The following is an 8,355-nucleotide window of genomic DNA, read 5'->3' as shown; positions in this document are numbered from 1 at the left end:
TCTCTCTCTCTCTCTCTCTCTCTCTCTCTCTCTCTCTCTCTCTCTCTGTCTCACACACACACACACACATTCACATGCACACACATATACACATTCACACACACTCACACACACTCACATACACTCACACACACAGTCAAACACACACGCATACTCACACACTCACACATTCACACACTCACACATTCATACATATACACACACACATTCACACACACTCAGAGTGAAACACACTCACGCACTCATATACATTCACACATGCACTCACACAAACACACACTCATACACACTCACGCACAGTCAAACACACTGACACACACTCTCTCTTTCACACACATACACACATACACACTCTCACACACTTTTTTCTGTTGGCTTTATTTGCATGTTCTGCTCTTTCTGTATCCGCCACCTAAGCACTAAGGTTGACAGTAAAGAGATAGCCATGCACTGACTGATTTCAGTCAGGGAGTGGTCGTTCCCTGTCCAACAAGAATAACTGATGTCCCTAGTAAGCAACCGCCATATTAACAAAACCTTCATTTATTTTGCTCAACTTCTTTATCCTTTATAGAGTCCCCAGGTGGAATCAACTCCAGAAATTCCATTTACATAATGTGCAGCCCACCCTTTTCGTTTGTTTCTTTCTTAACAGAGGCATTTTCTCCCCCCCTCGATAACCTTACATCCATGAAAGTTAATGGACCTGAAACCACTTGACTGCAGTAAGAGGTAGGAGTGTACACCAGGGTGAACAGGGTTAACTTTGTCACAGTTAACCACACAGCCTGGATTGAAATCCTTGGATATATGTGTGTGTGTGTTTGTTTGACTGTGGATTTGAGGTTTTGTTTTGTTTTTCCTGCTTGTGAAGGCAAAACAACACTCCTAATTTACATGTTTGTTATCTAACTATTGCTGTAGGATTGATGAAACGACTGTTACCCCTCTAATTACTTCTTAGACAGACTGAAGAGTGAGTCACCCACTGAGTGGGCAGTCCCCTGTCAGCTCACTGAGGCTGGACTGTCCATCTTCCATTGCTGTAGGGCTGTGTGACAGAAAGGGCAGAGGGTTGACTTTCTATGTAAGCCTGTGACTTCTGGAAATTCTGGCCAGTTCCAAACACTACTGACTGACAGGGACCTTGAATGTCCCTCTGAGGCCTTAGGAGAGCGAAAGTTTAAAGGAAGATTAAAATTGAGGAAGTCTCCAGCTCACTTTTGCTCCCCTCCCCATTGTCTACATGCCATGGTTTCCCACTCTGGAGTGTCTTGCAAACCCAACTGCAGCCTCAGACTTGACCTCGACCCTTAGGCTCACCCCTGCACTTCAAAGTGAAGAAATTATGTAACTTTGGGGGAAACTTGGCCAAGATCTGAGGTTGTTTTTTAGGCAATACTTTAGTTGTTGCAAATCAACAACAAAAATGCAGATATGTCCTGTAAACTGGGGAAATGCTGTACAATCTTAGTAGTTGGCTAGTAGCATTCATTCACCCTGCAATAACACTCCTCTTCCAACAAGGTCACACTTCCTAGTTCTTCCCAAAAAAGGCATCAAGTATGCAAACATATGAGCTTATGGGTGCCATTTTCATCCAAAGCACCACCCTTGCTGTCTTCTAACTATGGAGAAGGGATGCAACAACTCCTAGGGCTAAGTGACAGGAAGGCAGTGATCTCAGCACTTGGGAGGCTGAAGCAGAAGCACTGTGAGCTTGCTCAGCCTAGGCTACCTAGTGACAAAGCAAAGCAAACAAAAACAGTCTCATAGTAGGTGATTAGGAAGTCATGGCACTTTTGCATGGACAAACTTGTTCCAAGAAAGAGTAGAAGTGAACCTACCACTAGGAGAAAAGGCTTAGGAAGGACAGGACGTAGGAAGACCAGGAACCCACTTCCCATCTATCTGTCCCTTTGTCTCCTCACTACTATTGGGACTGAGACCACCTTATGGCCACAGGTGTGCAAAGAAATCTTTACAGAATAAGATGAACTTTAAAAGCCCCGATCTTCAAGGCTCACATGAGCTCAAACTTCAGGAAGTAGTTCCAGGTCTACTAAAATCTCTTTGTTCTGTTTTATTGGGAGAGTCACACACACTCAGTCCCCTCTATTCCCAGAACCAGAGGTTTAAGATTCAGACCCTTCCATGGTAGCACTAGAAGCTGGGTGCTTGGTGAGAAAACAACCCCCTTCCAAAACAGGCTGATGAGCTTGGGGTTATTGATGCTAGGAGCCAATGGAGAAAGCTCAGGAAGTGCCAAGTTCTTACTCCAGCATCCAGAAGTTGAGTGTTTGTCAAGCCTTTTCCTTGATACAGACTGGGTTGAAGCTTGACTGTCAATAACAGCAGTTGTGTTGGAAAATCCTTTCTGGGAAAACAAGGCCTTTTGAGTTTTGACTCCTTCTCTGCCCCATTCCAGGGTAGAAAGTATCTGGGAGTTGTCTGATGAGAACATTCGCATATGCCTCACCTTCTCCATTCCCAAAATTGGTGAGATAGGAGTCAGACCATAGAGACTCTGGAAAATAGGGTGCTTTATGTATAGTCCAATCTCTTACCTCAGGGAGAAACTAGGTGCTGATGATTCTTTCCCAAATGTGTGGGCAGGGTGAAGTCCAGCTTTACATGCCTCTGCTATTCTTAGCCATTCTATAGTTCTCTCTTGCCTGATGCATAGGAGTCTCTCAGGTAGATGACCCATAGATTGGGACATTAGGTGCATCTGCAAGAGGAGAGGGAGTCAGTGACCTCCTCCTATCCTGTCAGCTACAGGTATCACTCTCCACATTTCTAAACACAATAGAAGTTCTAGATCTGCTGTGGCCTACATTAAAAATGGGGATCAAAAGTTCATCAAAGTATGCAAGCTAGAACGGAAAATAGTGTACAGAAAAATCCATCACATGAGTGCATTTAATGAGAAGGTCCTGAGGATATTCAACTTGAAAAAATAATCATGGGATGCTGCTGAGAGAGCCTCTCACATCAGTGAATTTCTCTCCTCTGTAGGTCAGAACACTCCACAGGAGAGTTCATTACAGATCTGTGCACCTTGGTAAGAAGTGGTATGATACATTCCAGAAATAATGGGAATGAGGCAGCATAATTAACCACCAAAAGAAAGGCAGGCATGATGAGCAGCCAATTCAGCATGGTACCCAGGCAAGGGAGCTGAATCTCAGAGTGGTTAAGAGAACACATCATCCTAAGGATGGGCTAGATGGGCCACCAGCAGAGGTATTAATCAACATACACAATGCCTTTGTTACTTTTCTACTGCTATGACAAAGCAGCATAGTCAAGGTAACTTACAGAAGAGAGCATCTGACAAGGGCTTTAGAGTTTCAAAGAGTGAGTCCATGACCATCACAGTGGGTAGCACAGCAGCAGACAGGCAGGCAGCTCTAGCACTGGTGCAGTAGCTAAGATCTTGCATCCTGATCTGTGGGTTGGAAATATATATAGATATATATTAGAGAGAGAGAAAGAGAGAGAGAGAGAGAGAGAGAGAGAGAGAGAGAGAGAGAGAGAGAGAGAGAATCTCTCTTGGCACACTGTGTTCCTCAGGAATGTCAATTATTCTTTACTTAGAAAAATGCTTTTTGGGGGTTAATGAATTACCCTCAAAAAGATTGGTGACATTAGAGACATCCAAACATAATATAAAATGTTCCCGATTTTACCTTTTTAATTCATGTGCGTTTTCATTTCCATGGAACTGAGGAGAAGGATTCTAAAAGCTTCCAATGTGCTCTATTTAAATCTAGTTACTGCTTCCTAACATTTCCAATCCTTGTAGCTATTACCTACCTCCCCAAACCCCGAAACCCTCATTGCTAGATTTTTTTATTGGATATTTTATTTATTTACAATACAGATGTCATCCCCTTTCCCCTCCCTACAACCCCCTATCCTATACCCCCTCTTCCTTTATGCTTTTATACCATTTTGATTACATGCATGTATTAAGGTCAGTTCTAGGTTGATGCAAATAGCCAAGGAACAAGCAACATAATAAACACAATTAGTCAAAGAAAAGCAAGGCATTAAACCCAATTATGTGAACACTCCCATGATCACTGTTTCTAAAGGCTTATCGGGAAGATCAAAGTATCTGAGCCTACTTTCCTGTCCTAGCTCAAGATCATTTTCATATCTGACGCCTACTTCCTTGTTCTAAGCCTAAAATTAAAATTCCTGTCTGAAATTACTTCTTTGTTCTAGTCTAATATTTAGATTCCTACCTGAAATTATTTCTTTGTTCTAGCCTAATGTCAGATTCCTGCCTGAAGCCTACTTCCTTGTCCTTGGCCAATGTCATATTCCTGCCAAGCACCTCATTTCCTTAGCCTTGGCTCATGTCAGATTCTTGCCAAGCAGCCCTAAAGACTCTCCACCTCTCCACTTTTTTTATTTCATTAACAAGACTAAGCCTGCCTTAGGTTGTTCTGACAAGAATGCCTTCCATACCCATCATGGAATACGCATTACCAAAGCAATGCATTTCTGGCTAGATTTATTTTTTTTAAGGTTAGGAGATACCTTCATGATTTGAAGATTGAAAACAAAGTCTAACCAAGGGAAACCTTGGAGAATCAGAGCACACATTGCTCTAGTGCAGGAGCCAATGTCTGTCCCCACACCCATGTAGGGTGGCCTGTCCCCTCTCCTTCAGGAGAAGATGATGCCTCTGGATCCTGTGGGCCCCTACACACATGTGCACTTTCCTACCCACAGACAACAACAAATGCACATGATTAAATACAATGATAAAAGTTTTACAGAGGGGGTGTATATGTTAATTTGTTTGCGTGTTTGTTCATTTGTTTAAGAGTCTTCACTAGACTCTGGAGTGAAGGGCTCCTTTTCATCCCCATGTACCCATAATTTCCCTGTCCTGTCTTTCTGGCCTGCCTCATTTTGATGATGATAAAGAATGCCATTTTCCCATTCAACTAAGCAACTGCTGCTGTAGCTTTTGTTTAAATTAGATCACACATACTAACTCAAGGAGCTTTTGAGGCACTCCTGTGAAGTATACAAGGCAAGTGTTATGAGTCATTTACAGAGGGCCTGTCGATGGAAGAAATGGAGTGAGAGCTAAGAAATCATTGAAAATGTTTACCCGTAATCCTAAAAGCTCACCAGATACTTGAATCCCCTCTATCCTAAATCTCCTGTTAAACTCTAGTGGAACACCTCCAATGTTAGGAACCCCTTATAAGAAGTACACTGAAGCCCCAACTCAGAACAATTCTTCAGATGTGTAAGTTGAAGTTCTCTGGAGAAATAAAACCAAATGTGTGTGTGTATATGTGTTATATGTGTATATACACACAAAGAGAAGATTATTGCCTATAGTAAGAACTAAATACACATATTTACTACATTTAAATACATATTGCCTATAGTAAGAGCTAAACACATACATCTCATATACACGGATACACACACACACACACACACACACACACACAGAGACAGACAGACAGACAGACAGACAGACAGACAGACATTGATTGATGAGAAACTGGATCACATGATATAGAATTGGAGAAAATCTTCCATCTGTCATTTGCAAATTAGAAACAGAAAAGGCAGTGGTGGGATCTCCTCTGTAGATGAGACTCGCTTAGAACTCACAGGAAGCCACCTGCCTTTGCCTCCCCAGTGCTGAAATTAAAGACACATGTCCCTAAAGCATTGCCAAGCTAAAGTCTCAATTTTAAAAACAAAGCACTAAACTCCCTACAAGCTGCTTCAAAATACTTTAAAAAAAAATCATTCTACCAGGAGTGCTACCTCAAGGCTGTGTACAGGACTGCTAAAACTCTTTGGGAGCTGCTGGTAAGGGTGGTTAGAAGCTACACTTGCTGAAAGGTGTTGGTTTCTCTCTTGGGCCCACAATGTTAACAGTACAGGATGAAAGCCAGCTATATTTGCTTTTATTTTGTGTCTATTTATCTCCCTTACTTTGGCTGAAGGCACAGAGGTAAATCATTGTCCTAACTCTACAGTCACCTTGGGTTCTAGGATGAACAAAACTTCACAAAACCAGTGCCAAGCCTAGTTTTCTAAGGCCAAGGAAGCCCAGGGTTTTTTTCCCTAGAGTGCCAAAAACGTTGTCAATGTGCTATTCACCCAAGTCCTTCCTTCTTTCAGAGAGACGAGTGTGACTGCTGGTTTTAGAAGTGAACACACTCAATCAGTACCAAGTTATTCAATTAAACATGAGTCTAAGTATTGCTCTGAAGGTGTTTGGTCTGGGAACTTTTCCTGAGAAGAACAAACACTGTCTCACTGCAGCCCAGAGAAACACTCCACTCAAATCTAGCTTGGTCAAACAGTGAGATTGGTTAGGATTACTTCCTGAAGTGTGGGTAAGGGGTTACTTATAAGGAACATGAGCCATCTGTGGTGGCTACACCACTGAAGAAAAATATCTCCTCTAGAATTGTTTATATATTCTTGTAGCCATTAACTCTGTACAACCCCTTAAGGATGGGAAGGGCTTTGCAATCCCCTACCTTCTACCATGATTTAAAACTAATGAGCCTAATCCAGTCTCTTCTGGATCTTCATAGCTGCTGACTGTCCAAGAGAGTAATGTCCACGTCATGCATAGCGGACAGCATTCACAGGTGTGTTTAACATTACAATCAGCAGCATCTACGTAAGGAAATTGTTTTTAACAGTCAGGATGAGCTTCAATTGAATCTAATATTGAATCTAATCAGTACTGATGAGCAGTGCTCAGTTCTTCCCAAAGAAGTTCTGCCTGTAGACAACTAACCATAGCTCCTGCCTGGGGGATTTCAGCTGGCCAGCCTGCCTGCAGATTCCAGACCTCCTACCCCTATAGCCTCCCTTTCCATAGGCTCTGTCTCCATGAATTTTGCAGATGTGGGGTATTACTTTTATTTCATATGTACTGGAACAGCAGAAGTGTTTTTCCATTGTTATTTCTTACACAGCACAGTGGGATGGCTATGCAGACAGCATTTACGTGTTGCATTAGGAAATACAGATAACCCAGAGACAACCTAAAGTACACTGAAGACACAAGTTATATGCCAACTCTACCATTTCACATGATGGACTTTGGTGTCCACTGGTTTGAGGGGGATAATGGAACAAATAATCTAGCAGCATGGAACAGTTTTATACACACACACACACACACACACACACACACACCCCTGGATACTTGTATGTAGAAGCTTACATAAAAATCTGAGAATTAGACTTTGACTACCCAAAGGCAGAATGTGCAGGTTCCTTCCATCACCATCCTTAGAAGTATAACTGTACCAGCTTAAGAATTCTGTGTGCCAGACAATGTGCTTCTAAAATGGCATCAGGGATGACGTGGACACCTTCACCAGCAGCAGCACCAGCAGAAACACCAGCAGAAGCACTTTGAAGTGCAGCAACACTAGAATTCTGTAGTCCTCGAAGTCTGAGATGTTGGGCTTTGTATTCATTGCACCTAAAATACCTAATTATCTTCACATAGACTACCAAGCTAACCCTGCTCAAACCTTCTGGAGAACACAGTTCCAGGAGAAGTCTGTAGCTGAGTCTTTCATTCCTACCTCTTGCTGGCTCAACAATGCAGGTGTGTCTATTGGATCAGAGGGAAATTCTCAAAAGTATGAGCACTAGAAAAAGAGGGTTCTTTCATAAGTCAAGGGTTTTGTTACATATATACTGATTTTTCCCTCTTGTTACTTAGTTAGAACCCATAACTCTATCTGCATTGTCCTTAGTCTTGTTCCTATAGCCATATTGAATTCTGTCCCACACTGCCCTTAAAACGTCCTATTGGTTGCAGAAAAACATCTGCTTATTTGTTTGTTTGTTTGTTTGTTTAGTTTTGCCTTACCAGTCCCAGACAATGTGGAGGAAGCCCAAAAAGCTCTGAGAGTCTTGGAAAAGAAAGACTATAGACACGGCCCAGCCCCTTCTTTACTGCAAATTCCCCAGCTTCCCTGGGAAGAATATTAGATTTAGATTAGAAAGAAAGTGTTTGGTTCAGTCTATTAAAAATTTCAATTATCTAAAAATTAAAATGACAGAATAAAAGAGTTTCTTTAAGAAAAAAAATGAAGACTTCTATTTTTAAAAAAATTTATCCAACTCTTTAGATACATGACTATTAACAGTGAGAGCTGTTTCTTGTCTCTGAGGGCTGCTTGCATACCATAGAGGACAAAGGACGTGTGAAGGTTAAATGGTGACTCAAGCCAGGGAGGTAGCAGGGTAGAAGGAAGGCAGAAAATGACCTGGAAACCCAGGATATCTATTTACCTCCCTTTAACTTTTCTAGTTCATACTTGTCGAGTT

This window comes from Grammomys surdaster, unplaced genomic scaffold, assembly GCF_004785775.1.
Source record: "Grammomys surdaster isolate TR1022 unplaced genomic scaffold, NIH_TR_1.0 125024, whole genome shotgun sequence".
Lineage (NCBI taxonomy): Eukaryota > Metazoa > Chordata > Mammalia > Rodentia > Muridae > Grammomys > Grammomys surdaster.
Note: the sequence above shows the minus strand (reverse complement) of the source record.